Genomic DNA, 14,206 nt, shown 5'->3' with positions numbered 1-14,206 from the left:
CTCATTTCTAAAATACATAGGGAACTTATTCAAATTAAGAGGAATAATAGCTATTCTCCAATTTATAAATGTTCAGATTATGAATAGGTAGTTTTCAGAAAAAAAATCAAGCTATCTATAGTCAAATTTCTAAAAAACACTCTAAATCACTACTAGAAAAATGCAAATTAAAACAACTTTAAGATACTATATTACCTCACACCTATCAATAAAGACAAATGCTGGAGGGGGGAAGAGTATGTTCAGGAAATGTTTGTTGAGTGGTGAATCAGTTTAATAATTCTGGAGAATAATCTGGAATCAAGCCAAAAGGACTATGAAACTGTGAATGTCCTTTGATCCAGCAAGACCACAACTAGATCTACATCCCAAAGAGATCAAAGGAAAAGGACCTATCTGTCAAAAATATCTATAACCACTCTTTTTGTGATGGTAAAGAACTGAGAATAAAGGGAATGTTCATCAATTGGGAAATAGTTAAATAAGTTAGGGCATATGATTGGGATGGAGAATTGATGGTGCAATAAGAAAGAATGAGAATGCTTTGATTTCAGCAAAACATGATTGTGAAGTGATGCAAAATAAAGTGAAAAGAACCAGATCATTGTGCACAATAATAGCAATGTTGTAATGGTAATCAACTGTAAAAGACATTATTTCTCTGATCAATACAATGAGCAACAATTCCAAAGACTCGAGATGAAAAAATGCTGTCTACCTTAACAAAGACCACTGATGAACTCTGAATGCAAATTGAAATATAATTTTCTCACTTTCTTTTTTTGCTTTTTAAATAAATATATCTAATGTAGAAATGTGTTTTGCACGATCTAACACATATAATTGACATCTTATTGCTTGCTTTTTCAATGGATGGGAAGGAACTGGGAGGGAGAGAGAGATTTTGGAAGTCAAAATAAAGTAATGATAAAAAATTAATAAGAAATAAATCAGGATGGTGGAGGTTTGAGAGAGGAGAGAAAGTACCCATAAAGCTATGTAACTTAATTGTCAGAAAATGCAGAAGTTATATGTTTAAATTCCCTAAAATTGCTGAAATTTTCACTGTTAGTGACATTAATAAGAGATGCTTTCAATATTTTCTTTTAGAGTCTTCTGCTAATTTTGATACATTTTACCCTGATTCCAGGATCACTACCACCTCTAATTTTCCTCCATTTAATCTATGGGTCATCATCACCCTTCCCAAATATATGATAATACATTCTCTAGAATGACAGAAAAGTGATTACAGCCCAAGAGAAGAAACTGCTTTCCAGGTATTTCAAGGGAATCTATAGTCTGCAAAAGATACAAAAAAAGGCTCTATAGGCCAGGGAAGTGCCATGGTAAAAATGTCTGCTTAGAGCAGTATCTAGGGTCACCAAATGCCATGACCCATAGGATATTCTATACAGAGGTATTTAAACTTCTGTGTCTTGGACTCCTTTGACAATCTGGTGAAACTTATGGATCTCTTAACACACACACACACACACACAAGCACACATACACTATATGAGTACACACATGTACACACTATATATATATATATATATATATATATATATATATAGACACACACATTATTGCATAAAGGCATATATGTACTATATATACTATATATACACATACATATACATGTTATATATACATTTCTATGTATGATTACAAGGGAAATCAATTAAATTTTAGTATAGTTGTTGAAATAACTTTAAAAATTAGTTCATGGTTATACTAAGTAAATTCAGTAATAAAGGACAGCTAATTAGGAAGGAGTAGTTCCTGAATTTGTTGAACACAAGAATTTAGTGTTTCTCAAACTAAGTCTCCCTAACTTCATCATATTCCCTATTAATCAATTTCTCTTTCAAGCTTCATTTAATTAATTTGTTTCCTGCCCATCCTATCTCTCCTTTCATCATCTCTCCTCTTCTTTAAAGACCTCAAGCTTAGATAGATGAAGCCCAGTTTAAAATAGACTTCTCATTTTGGAAACGTAGAATCAGGGGAAGATGTTAATACTATGTCCTCCTTATGTAAAAATGTGATAAATGGTGGTTGAATTAATTACATCTTAATGTACTTTTTTAATAGAAGAAAGGGATCTTTGCTAGAGCCTTGGAAATGGAAATAATTGTCTTAATTGCTAAATAGTTTTATAAATATGTATGTATGTAATATATGTGATATAATATTTTATATATCAGAATTTATGTGATACATATTACATGAGGAGAATCAGCTTCCATTTCCAGTTCTGCTATGATTCTCTAGGTAACTTGCAATTTAGAGTTAGATGAGACTTTAGAAATAATTTAGTCCAAACCTGTCATTTTAGTAATGGAAACCAGTGACAGGGAAGGGTTTGTAACTTGTGCTAAGTCTCACAGTAGGTAAGAATGTGTCTTAGCTAAAATTTCTATTTCCCATGATGCTTGCTTTGCACTCAGCAACTATTAATGAATATTCATTGAATTGAATAACTAGAAAAAAGTTTAATATCCACAGATTCTCATTGTGGCAAAACTAGAAAGATGGATTTTCATTGTTTATGTTGTTGTTGTTGACTGTTCTTCCTTCTTGAAGAGGACCATGACATCAGGGAGATGATGTCATAACATGCAAGTGAAGTGGATTTAACTGAGGGAGGGCTGTGTGAGGTTACCCACTTAACTTTCCCCTCAAGAACCATCTGGGTCCAATGACCAAATATAAATCAGGATGACTGGAGATGGCCCTGAATGCAATGAGAAACCTTGACCTTTTTAAGCTAAGGCCTTCAACAGGTCTCAGTTTGACTGAGGCCACACCCATTTAGTGATTAAGGCTAAGTAGCAACTGAGGCAAAGAATCTCTTCTTTCACCTAGATCAAAAAAAAAAAAAAATCTATAGTGTCTTTTAGCAGTAGATTGATTCTGTAATCCCATAAGCAACTAATGGAAGTCAGTTCCTAAGATTATTTTCAAAACAGTCCTTTTGAGTGTACAATAGAGGCTTATATAGGGGTAGAAGACTTGAGAAAATCCCTCTGAAAAGTTTTTCTGATAATATCCAAAATTAATAACAATAATAGACAGTACTCTCATTGTATTTTATTGTTGTTGTCATCCATTCATTTCAATTGTGTCAGAGTCTGTGACTTTATTTGGGGTTTCTTTGGCAAACATATTGGGATGGTTTGCCATTTCTTTCTCTAGTTCATGAGGAACTGTGGCAAACAACTTGTCCAGGGTCACACAGTTAGTAAGTGTCTGAAACTATATTTGAAATTAGGAAGATGTTTCCCTAACTTCAGATTCAGCTTTCTATTCATAGTTCCATGTAGCTGCCCATATTATGCCTAAGAGTTTGAAAACACTTTACAAATATCTTATTTTATCCTCAGCACAACTCTGGGAGAAAGGTGATACCATTGCTATCCCTATTTTGAAAATGAGGAAACTGAGGCTAGGGAAGCTTAAGTGAGTTGTCTAAGACCACAAAGCTAAGTGAATGAGATAAGTGCTATTATCACCCCCAATTTACAGATGAAAAAAAAAAAAAACCTGAAGCTAGTAGACATTCTACAAGGAGCAAAAGTTCATACAGCCAAGTAATTGTCTGAGGTAGGATTAGAGCTCAGGACATTCAGATTCTAGGTCCAGAGCTCTATCCACATTACTAGAATAGATTAATATATGCTAACTGAACAGGCTGATTTCAGAAAATCCTGGAAAAATTTACACAGCAACTTCATGATCATGTGATGATCAACTATAATGGACTTGATTCTTTTCCTTTTTCTGAGGCTGAGGTTAAGTGACTTGCCCAGAGTCACACAGCTAGGAAGTGTTAAGTGTCTGAGATCAGATTTGAACTCAGGTCTTTCTGAATTCAGGGCTGGTGCGCGCCACCTAGCTGCCCCAAGGATTTGATTCTTTTCAACAATGAGGTGATTCAAGGCAATTCCAATAAACTTGTGATGGAGAGTTCTATGCACATCCAAAGTGAGAACTATGGAAACTGAATGTGGATCAAAGCATAATATTTCTACCTTTTTTTCTTGTTTACTTTTTTTTTTCTTTCTACCATTTTCCCCTCTCTTGATCTGATTTTTCTTCAGCAGTTTGATGAATAGGGAAATATGCACATGTTTAACCTATATCAGAATTTCTGCTGTCTTGGGGAAGGGGAGGAAATTAAGAGGAAGAAAATTTGCAACATAAGGTTTTGAAAAGGTGAATTTTGAAAACTATCTTTGCATGTATTTGGAAAAATAAAATATATTTTAAAAAGACATGCTCACTGAGTGTCTTTTCTGTGGCCAATGATATGGTACAGTGGAAAGAATACTGGATTAGAAGTTAAAAGACCTGAATTGTAGTCATGTGACCTGGCTTATTCTTTCTACCACTGTGACTCAATTTTCTTCCTCTGAAAATGTGGGAAATATCTGTCTGCCTTTCAAATTTATTCTGAGGATCAAACTAAAATGAAAATGAAAACTCTTTGAAAAAACAAAAAAGCATATAATAACTAATATATTATTACTATTATGGGTCCAGTGGAAGATACCAAAGCAGTTTCAGATACACAGCTCCGTCCCTGCTGAATATTTTTGTCTGATTTATCAGCTTTGGTTAATATTGTTATCTTATCCCTGATGAATACCTGAAGAAAATATAATATTAAGTGATCACTATCTGTGCATACAGATTTGGACAAATTTGTTAACAATTAAATTCAGCAAACTTTTAAGTACCAATATTCACATCTTCTCATTATATATAATACATGTTTAGGGATAAGAACTGGACCTTTGATCATTCCATTGGTATCCAGAATTATTTGATAAAGAAACAGCTTCAATGGTAGGTTAACACACCTTCTCTGAAACTAATAGTCAGAGAGTGGCATAGATTCCCAAGCCATTAAATGAGGTTGCACAACATTCAACTATGACAACACAGCCAACATGTGGTACAGAATAGACTTGAACCCAAGTCTTCCTGGCTGCACTCTTTGTACTTTAAAGTAGATAGCTTTACAAATGTTAACTCACTGGATTCTCACTATTATTATAACCATTATACAGATTAGGAAATTTAAACTTTCTAATTTAGAGGCACAGAAGGCTAAGTGTCTAGAGTCAGATAGCTAATAATTGTCTATGGCCGAATTTGAACTCAGGTCTTCCTGTCTCCAAATCCTATCCACTTTAAAAATCTATTTCTCCAGATGTGTATATTTATATTTATATTTATTTCAGATAAACAAATTTTCATGGAGAATATTTGAAATTATAAAATTTTAAACTTTTTTTTTTAGTATCCTAATAACTTGAATCACTTTAAACCATTGAAATTCCAAAGAATTCCTTTCCCAATAAAAAAAAAAAGTAAAGCAATATAAGCACAATGATTTGTTTACTGATCTGACCAGTCTTTCCATCGAAAAAAAATTTTCATTCAAATAAAAAGGGAACTGATCCTGAGGTCTCTTTCCATATCTTTACAACTCAAAGACCTAATCTGATTAGCTGATTAAAGGTCAACTGTTAGCATTTGGCACCAAACTTTCATAGAATAAGAAAAAAAAAAACTCAAGTAGATTTTTGGATAATCAGGAGCTTATGAAATTAAACCAATACCTTTCCTACACATGAGATAAAGAAAATGGTCAATCTGACACTTCACTCTTTCTATATTTCCATTATTTATATGTGACTCTTTTCTACATGTTCTTTTCTATATGCAATGCTTTTTCAGGCAAAAATATTGTCTTTATTCTCCGAATAGTGACAGCAACTCTAGAGCATTTATTATTGGGCATTAGTTAGAGGGATTAGATTATACAATGCAAAGACTGCTTTTATTAAATAGTGAATACAAAATAGCTAATATTTGTGCAACATAATCATGTCACAGACTAAATACTGAGTTAGAAAACAACAAATTGAACAAAAATCCTACCACTCTATTATCTTGGAAATCAAACAATTTGATTGAATTTGGATGCAATTTGAATCTTTAAAATACCTCTCACCTTCTCTGCAAAAATTGACTTAAAAATCAAACCAAAAAAAGTTCAAATGCATTAATTGCACTCTGGAAAAAGCTAAAGCAAACGAGATCATGCAGGAAAAAGTTGGGACTGGAGCTACACACCCTTCCCCCCAGTGCAAAGGAAAAGCAAACCTCTGAAGTCTCAAAATAACTCTCGCTTCCTTTTCACTTAAAGGGCTGGAAAGTTTATCAGATGTCCGAAAGCCCTGCTCCCCAATAACTGTGTGACCAGCAGCCCTGAGGACATCCCACATAAAACTGTGTTTCCTCTCTAGCCCGAAATGCAGTTTTAAAAAAAAAAAATAAAGTTTACGTTTGGTATCGGTTCAGAGATCGAGTAAATCATGTTCAGAGGATTTGGGAGTAGAATGCTGGCTTTGCTACTCGTTACCTATGAGACTTTCCTTTCTCTGGGCCTTGGTATCCTTATCTGGAAACGGAGATGATCCCTTCCAGCTCTAATAGCTAACTCTGCTACATTCTCTGGGGATCCCAGAGTAGAGGACTGATTGGATTTCTCAAGCTGACAATTACCTTACTAAACTTCTGCCCATTTTCGCCCCCACCCCTCTAATCCAGCGCAGAGAAAGTGAAGGGAACTTCTCCTTACTTTCTGGAAGGGCACCCAGGAGGCGGAGAAAGCCCAGCAACCTTTTCAACCTGTCGGAGGGACGTTCCACAACATCCACTCTTCTCTCCCCACCCTCCACTCAGAGCCCAGCACACAGCCCCAGAGAACAGTGTTCAAACTAATCCTACTATCCAACTCCGCACCTCAGACCCAAATAACACAAAAACAAAAAATACCTCACCGAGGCTTCCCCCGCCCCCCGCTGTTAGCGAACCCCCCCCCCCAACACCACGCCCCTCCTGGGCTAGGAGCCTGCTACAGGTAAAACACCTGCAAAGATTTCTCGCCCCGCCTCCCTGCCCCCCCACTCCTTCCTCCCTCCCGCCCTAGTTCTAACAGTCCGATTTGCAGCCGCCCACGGTTTTTTTTTTTTTTTTTTTTTTTTTTAATATAAGTGGCCAAGAAAGCGAGGTGGGGGCCTGTAATCAAGAAACCTAAGGGTACCTTAGTTAAGGGCTGAGTGAAGGGGCACTCCAGCTGGCTAAGGGACACTGCCCCCACCTTTCTGTAATGCCGGGCACTTTTCCCGCGCCCCTAAACACACACACACACACACACACACACACACACACACACACACACACACACACACACACAGCCGTTCTTAGGCCACTCGCCAGCTTTTCGGCCCTGGTCTCAGCACAGTTCTCCCCGCACACAGTAAGCGCTTGATAGATGGTTTGCTGACTTGTGCAAATCTGTGTCCCGCAGTTAGAGCCCAGACCGAAGGCTTTTACTCTCTAAGCAGCTCGGGGCGCCACTCCCAGAGACACCGCCTCCTCCCATCCCATCCCGATCGACTCACGGAATCCCACGATCCCGCTTCGTTACTCACCCTCCTGGCTTGGAAAGTTGGGGTGCCGCGCTTGAGCTCCACGGTGACTTCAGCCCAATCCTAAGAAGGGATGGGGAAGGGAGTGAGGGAGGCGAAGCTCAGGAAGGCTTTGGGGAAGGGGAAGAAGGGAGAGGGAGGAGAAAAGGGAACGGGGATCGGGGGAAGGGTTTCAATATTTCCCGACAGAAAGGGGAAAACCCCTACTTTTTTGTAGCTGTCAGAGGCCCACCAGAGAATGAGGGGTGGTCACTTTTCCCCGCGTCAGAAAGAAAGTATAGAGCAGCCCCAGAGTTTCCAAGCAAGCTCGCGCACCCAGCCCCTGGCAGCCAGAGAGGAACTAAGCTGGGTTTCTGGGGGTTGGCTGAGAGGTTCCCGGCTACTTCCTGGTATTTCGATTTGCATACACAGCCTTCAATGGGGGAGGTGTCCGTTGGGTCTTCTTCTCTTGAAGTCTTACTCTGTGAAACTATCCCAAGGAGCTTAAAGAAAAAAGAAAAAAAGGGGGGAGAGGGAGGGAACCCGCGCAAAGCCAAGTGAAGACTGGTCTCTGGATTGGAGCTGCAGCTCCGAGATTTTCAGTTTAGTTGGTGGGGGAAGAGGGGAAGATATCTATAGGATTGGCGCTGGCTAGGGACCTGGGAGAATAATTTACCACTTAATACCCCTCATTTTACAGATAAAGTTGCAGAGAGTTACATTGAGTAGTTAGTGTCAGACATAGGATTTGAACTCAGGTTTGATGATTTGGGGCTTCTTTCTGCTATACTGTTACCTCTGATACAGGGAAAAGGAAAGGGGGCTTGACATTGGAAACGCGAGATCCAATATTCTGGCTAGAGAGCTGGTCTAGGAGCGGGAACACCTCTATTCAAGTAGTGTCTGACACTACTAGACTACATAACTCTGGGCAAGTCACTAGCCCCGGGCAAGTCTCGAAGACTATAAATTGCTAAGCTACTCAGGTGAAGCAAAGCATCTTGTGACAAGTTCCCCAAACCAAAAACAAACCAAAAACAAAAACAAACAACAACCAAAAAAAACCTCCAAAACCAAAACCAAAAACCAGATAGATTTTTAAAAAGGAAGAACGTGAATGGAATTTAGGATGCTAGAGCACATGAAAATCCTTTTTACAGAGAAACCTGAGGCCCAAATAGTTAAGTAATTTGTTTATCATTTCACAAGGGAAGCAGAATCCATGTTTCACTTCAATTCCCTAGATCACATCCCAACCTCCTTCCAGGAGCTAGTGGTGGGATTTCACTTTGAAACAGCCTTGCCTATGTCCTTTACTCATTACAGCCTAACACGACCTCAGCTGTGAAAACTCTAAACAATCCTACCCCTTCAGGACAATTATAACTTAATCCCAAAGGCACCAACTGCACAATGGGGCCTTGATGAAAATCCTTCTCCAACTTCTTAACATATCCTCACCCTTTTCCTTAGGGTCCTTTCCATAGACAGAAGCTCCTAAGTCTCACAGACTCAGTCTCACAGACAGTCTCTCCACTCCAAGGAAGTGTAATAGATAAACAAAAGCCCTAACCTCTTCTTTTCTTCTGGGATAGAACAAATCTCACAGTATTATCCCAAATGAAAGGGTTGCATTTTGCATTACATTATCTTTCTCCAGAAATCCAATCCTTTTTCTATCTTTCCTATCTCTGTTGAGGGCCATCACAATTCTTTGTCATCCAGGTTTGAAACTTTGGAGTCATCTTTGACTTCTCACTTTCATTTATCCTACACATTCAAGAAGCTGGCAAATCTTGTCATTTCTAAATCCACATCTCTCATTTTGTTCCCTTCTCTATTCTCTTCTCTCACACCAACCATTACCCTATTTTTGGCGCTTATCTTCTCTTACCTGAACAGTTTAATGGGATTCTGATTGGCTTCCTTGCCTCATCTCTCCCTATTGCAGTTTCTACTCCCACATATGTCAAAGTAATTTTCCATAAGTTTAAATCTGACCAAGTCATCCCTAGTACCCTATAAATTCCAACAGCTCTCTGTTAATTTGAGGATCAAGTATCAAATCTTCTGTTTGGTATTTAAAGCCCTTCACAACTTGGCTGCAGTCTACCTTTCTAGCCTTATTATACATTACTCCCCTTCAAGTATTTCAAGATCTTGCCAAACTGGTCTTGTTGTTTCTCATGTTCATACAAAAAATACAACTAAAATATCCAAACATGAATAGAAAACTAAGCTCGGATGTAATACATTAAGCAGAATCAGAGGAAAAAAGAGGAATGAACTTATATGGAAAGCTCCCTGCTAAGATGAATTAAAGACAATTCACTTTTGCTTTTGTTGTTGCTTTATTTATAGTGAATATCAATATACCAAGAAACATGACTCCTGATGAAAAACTGTTCTGCTTATTGACAGTTATGACCTATAATTAAATTGTGGCATTGCATATTTTTCAATAAAAAAGTATACAAACATGAAATTCACCAGTTTGGTTAGCCATATAGATCACGCATTAATTTAATGAATACTAACCATTACAGGTTTATCCTATTCTCAATGTATATACAAGTTTATTTTTTTTAAATAATGAAGCATATTCAATCATATTCTCAAAAATGAAAAGGCTTTTATGTCATTAAGAAATAAAGTTTAATAAAGAAGATCCAACTCACTTCCAGTTGATCAATGATGGACAGAAATAACTATACCCAGAGAAGGAACACTGGGAGGCGAATGTAAATTGTTAGCACTACTGTCTATCTACCCAGGTTACTTATACCTTCGGAAGCTAATAATTAATGTGCAACAAGAAAATGGTATTTACACACATATATTGTATCTAGGTTATATTGTAACACATGTAAAATGTATGGGATTACCTGCCATGGGGGGGAGGGAGTGGAGGGAGGGAGGGGATAATTTGGAAAAATGAATAAAAAAAAAAAGAAATAAAGTTTAAAATATTGCTTGTTTCACCTTCTTAATTTTTATTTACCGTGTTTTATGTACATATTAATACAATAGTATGTACATTTAATTTATAAACGTGGATACTCATAATATATATCAAAGGCTTAGTGCAGTTTTAAGTTTTAATAACAACTTTAATAGCTTAAATTAGGAATGCATACTGATTTTTTTTTTGTACCGATAAAGGTGCATAATAAAAACTGTTTGGAGACCATTGTGGTAGAGCCCAGCTTTTTAAACTGTGGTTCATTATCCCATTCTGTGAATGTGGAGGCCAAGAAATTATTATTTATTATCAGTAAATGTTTGATTTGTATAGTTATACCTAAATATCTGTGATATATCTATATACCTGGGATCAAATAAAAATTTCTCAGGCTAAAAAGGGTAGTGAGTGGAAAAAGTTTAAGAAGCCCTGTCTTAGACCATCTGTACCTGTTTTTCTTCCTGTTTCAATACTTTAAATTTTTCTGCAAGAGTTTTAAAGATATATAGTTTTAACACCACCAAATCTATTATGTGAAAGGCCTCTGATAAAGGAACTGGGGTTAGAAAAGGGAGTTTAATTATGACAAAGATTCTGCTTTCAATAGCTAACAAGTCAATGGATTTGAAAAGTAACTAAAATTTCTATAGTCCTTTAGGATTTGTGGAACACTTTACATAAATAATCTTATTATTTCCTCACAATAACCCTGAAGTAAATACAACTTATAATTTTCCTCATTTTCCAAATAATGAATCTTCCCAATAACCCAGTGAAGTAACCATGACAGATATTATTATGCCATTTTTACAGGTAACAATACAGGTAAGTCTGAGAGAAGTTAAATACTTTGCTCAGCATCACATATATAAAGTGTTTTGAGGTCTAGTGTTTGACCTTAAGTCTAATTCTGTAACCACCATACTTTACTGCCTCCTAAGTTATACAAAGAATAACCTCAGAATCTGAGTTGAAAGGAATTTCTAATATCTTACTAATAATCTCCTGCAAAACCTAGGTATGGAACCTTCATCATCTAGTTTGTTCAATTTTAATTCAATTCAGCAAACATTTATTAAGCACTTGCTATCTTAAAGACATTCAGTAAAAGAGAATCTGAAACCTTCAGAGATAGCCTATATATTTCTGAAAGTAAGGATGTTTTTCCTCATATCAAGCCAAACTTCCATTCTACAATTTCCACCCATCATTCCTTGTTTTGCCCTCAGGTCAAAAAGAATAAGTGTAATCTGCCTTCCACCTGATAATCCTTCAAATGCTTAAAGAGAGATATCATGGTTCTCTAAGTGTTCTCTAGGCTAAACCTCTTTAGAGTCTAACATTGCATGATTTTCTATCCCTTTAACATCCTGGTTACTTCAATTCAACATATTATTCAAAAATGTGATGCTCCTACCCTTTTAATCTAGCAGTGTTTCTACTGGGTTTATATCCCAAAGAGATCTTAAAGGAGGGAAAGGGATCCCCATGTGCAAAAATGTTTGTGGCAGCCCTTTTTGTAGTGGCTAAAATCTAGAAATTGAATGGATGCCCATCATTGGAGAATGGCTGAATAAATTATGATATATGAATGTTATGGAATATTATTGTTCTATAAGAAACAACCAACAGCATGATTTCAGAGAGGTCTGGAGAGATATGAACTAATGCTAAGTAAAATGAGTAGAATCAGCAGATCATTGTACATGGCTACAACAATATCAATTCTGATGGATGTGGCTTTCTTAAAAAAATGAGATGATTCAAACCAGTTCCAATTCTTCATTGATGAAGAGAGCCATCTACACTCTGAGAGAGAACTATGGGAAATGAGTGTGGATAGCATTTTCACTCTTTCTGTTGTTTGCTTGCATTTTGTTTTCTTTCTTTCTCAGGTTATTTTTTTTCCTTCTTGATCTGATTTTTCTTGTGCAGCAAGATAACTGTATAAATATGTATACATATATTGGATTTTTTATTAATAGCTTTTATTTACCACATATATGCATGAGTAATTTTACAACATTGACAATTGCCAAACCTTTTGTTCTAATTTTTCCCCTCCTTCCCCACTCCCCCCCAGATGGCAGGTTGGCCAATACATGTTAAATATGTTAAAGTATAAATTAAATACAACATATATTGGATTTAACATATATTTTAACATATTTAACATATATTGGACTACCTGCCATCTAGGGGAGAGGGTGGGAGGAAGGAAGGGAAAATCTGGTTTTGCAAGGGTAAATGTTGAAAAATTACCCATTCATATGGTTTGTAAATAAAAAGAAAAGAAAATGTGATGCTCCACAACAAGATTATACAATAATCAATTCTGATGGAGGTGATTCAGGGCAGTTTCAATCATCTTGTGATGGAGAAAGTCATCTGCACAGAAAGAGAGGACTGTGGCATGGATTGAGTGTGGATCACAACGTAGTATTTTCACCTTTTTTGGTGGTTGTTGTTTGCTTGGGTTTGTTTTCTTTCTCATTTTTTTTTCCTTTTTTGATCTGATTTTTCTTGTGCATCATGATAATTGTGGAAATGTGTATAGAAGAATTGCACATGTTTAACATATATTAGATTGTTTGCCATCTAAGGGAGGGGGTGGGAGAAGAGGAAAAAAAAATTGGAATACAAGGTTTTTTAAGGGTGAATGTTGAAAACTATGCATGTATTTATTGAAAATAAAAAGCTTTTAAGATAACAGGAAAAGATAAGGATGGATGTTGGATGGGATGTAGGAAAACTGGGACCCTAATCCATTGTTGGTGGAGTTGTGAACTGATATAATCATTCTGGAGAGCAATTTGGAACTATGCCCAAAGGGGTATCAAATTGTTCACACCATTTGATCTTGCAGTGTTTTTGCTGGGCTTATATCCCCAAGATCTTAAAGGAGGGAAAGGGACTTATGTATGCAAAAATGTTTGTGGCAGCACTTTTTGTAGTGACAAGAAACTGGAAACTGAATGTATGCCTATCAGTTGGAGAATGATTGAATATGTTATGGTATATTAATATTATGGAATATTATTGTTCTGTAAGAAATTATCAGCAGGATGATTTCAGAGAGGCCTGGAAAGACTTACCGGAAGTAAATGCTTCCTGTAATGATGTTAAGTGATGCTAAGTGAAATGAGCAGAACCAGGAGACCATTGTACACAGCAACAACAAGATTATACGTCAATCTATTCTGATGGATGTGGCTCTTTTCAATAATGAGATGATTCAGACTAGTTCCAATGATTTTGTGATGAAGAGAGCCATCTGCACTCAGGGAGAGGACTATGGGAACTGAGAATGGATTACAATATAGCATTTTCACCCTTTTTGTTGTCATTTGATTGCATTTTATTTTCTTTCTCATTTTCCCCCTTTTTGATTGGATTTTTGTACAGCAAGATAATTATATAAATATGTATGCATATATTAGATTTAACATATACTTTATGATGTTTAACATATATTGGATAACTTGCCATCTAGGGGAGGGGTTGGGGGAAGTGAGGGAAAAAATGGGACACAAGGTTTTGCAAGGGTTAATGTTGAAACATTATTCATGCATATGTTTTGAAAATAAAAAGCTTTAATAAAACAAAAAAAAAAAGAAAAGAAAAGAAAAGGCTTTATAAAAATAAAAGGGAAAAAACAAAAGAAAATGTGAAGTGCCAGACTAAACATGGTACTTCAGATGTGGTCTTTCCAAATAAGAATATAAGAGAACATTTAGGTATTTCAATGTATTTA

General features: G+C 36.4%; 1 protein-coding gene and 1 pseudogene across 2 annotated transcripts in view; both read right to left on the bottom strand.

Annotated features, from left to right (window-relative positions):
• LYN (LYN proto-oncogene, Src family tyrosine kinase) overlaps positions 1 to 7,857 on the bottom strand; it is a 130,185-nt gene extending 122,328 nt beyond the window's left edge. The window contains exons 1-2 of one of the 2 annotated variants that reach the window (XM_074278535.1): positions 7,719 to 7,857; positions 7,515 to 7,574 (exon numbers count right to left, since the gene is read on the bottom strand). The gene's annotated coding sequence lies outside the window, so the exon portion shown is untranslated. Of the gene's footprint in view, positions 1 to 7,514 lie in introns of both variants that reach the window. The other variant, XM_074278544.1, reaches the window with a different exon arrangement.
• The window catches only part of LOC141549692 (Fanconi anemia core complex-associated protein 24 pseudogene), a 69,816-nt pseudogene continuing 63,324 nt past the window's right edge, over positions 7,715 to 14,206 (bottom strand).

The sequence above is a fragment of the Sminthopsis crassicaudata genome, chromosome 1, assembly GCF_048593235.1.
Source record: "Sminthopsis crassicaudata isolate SCR6 chromosome 1, ASM4859323v1, whole genome shotgun sequence".
NCBI lineage: Eukaryota > Metazoa > Chordata > Mammalia > Dasyuromorphia > Dasyuridae > Sminthopsis > Sminthopsis crassicaudata.
This window is presented reverse-complemented; position numbering and strand designations above follow the sequence as displayed.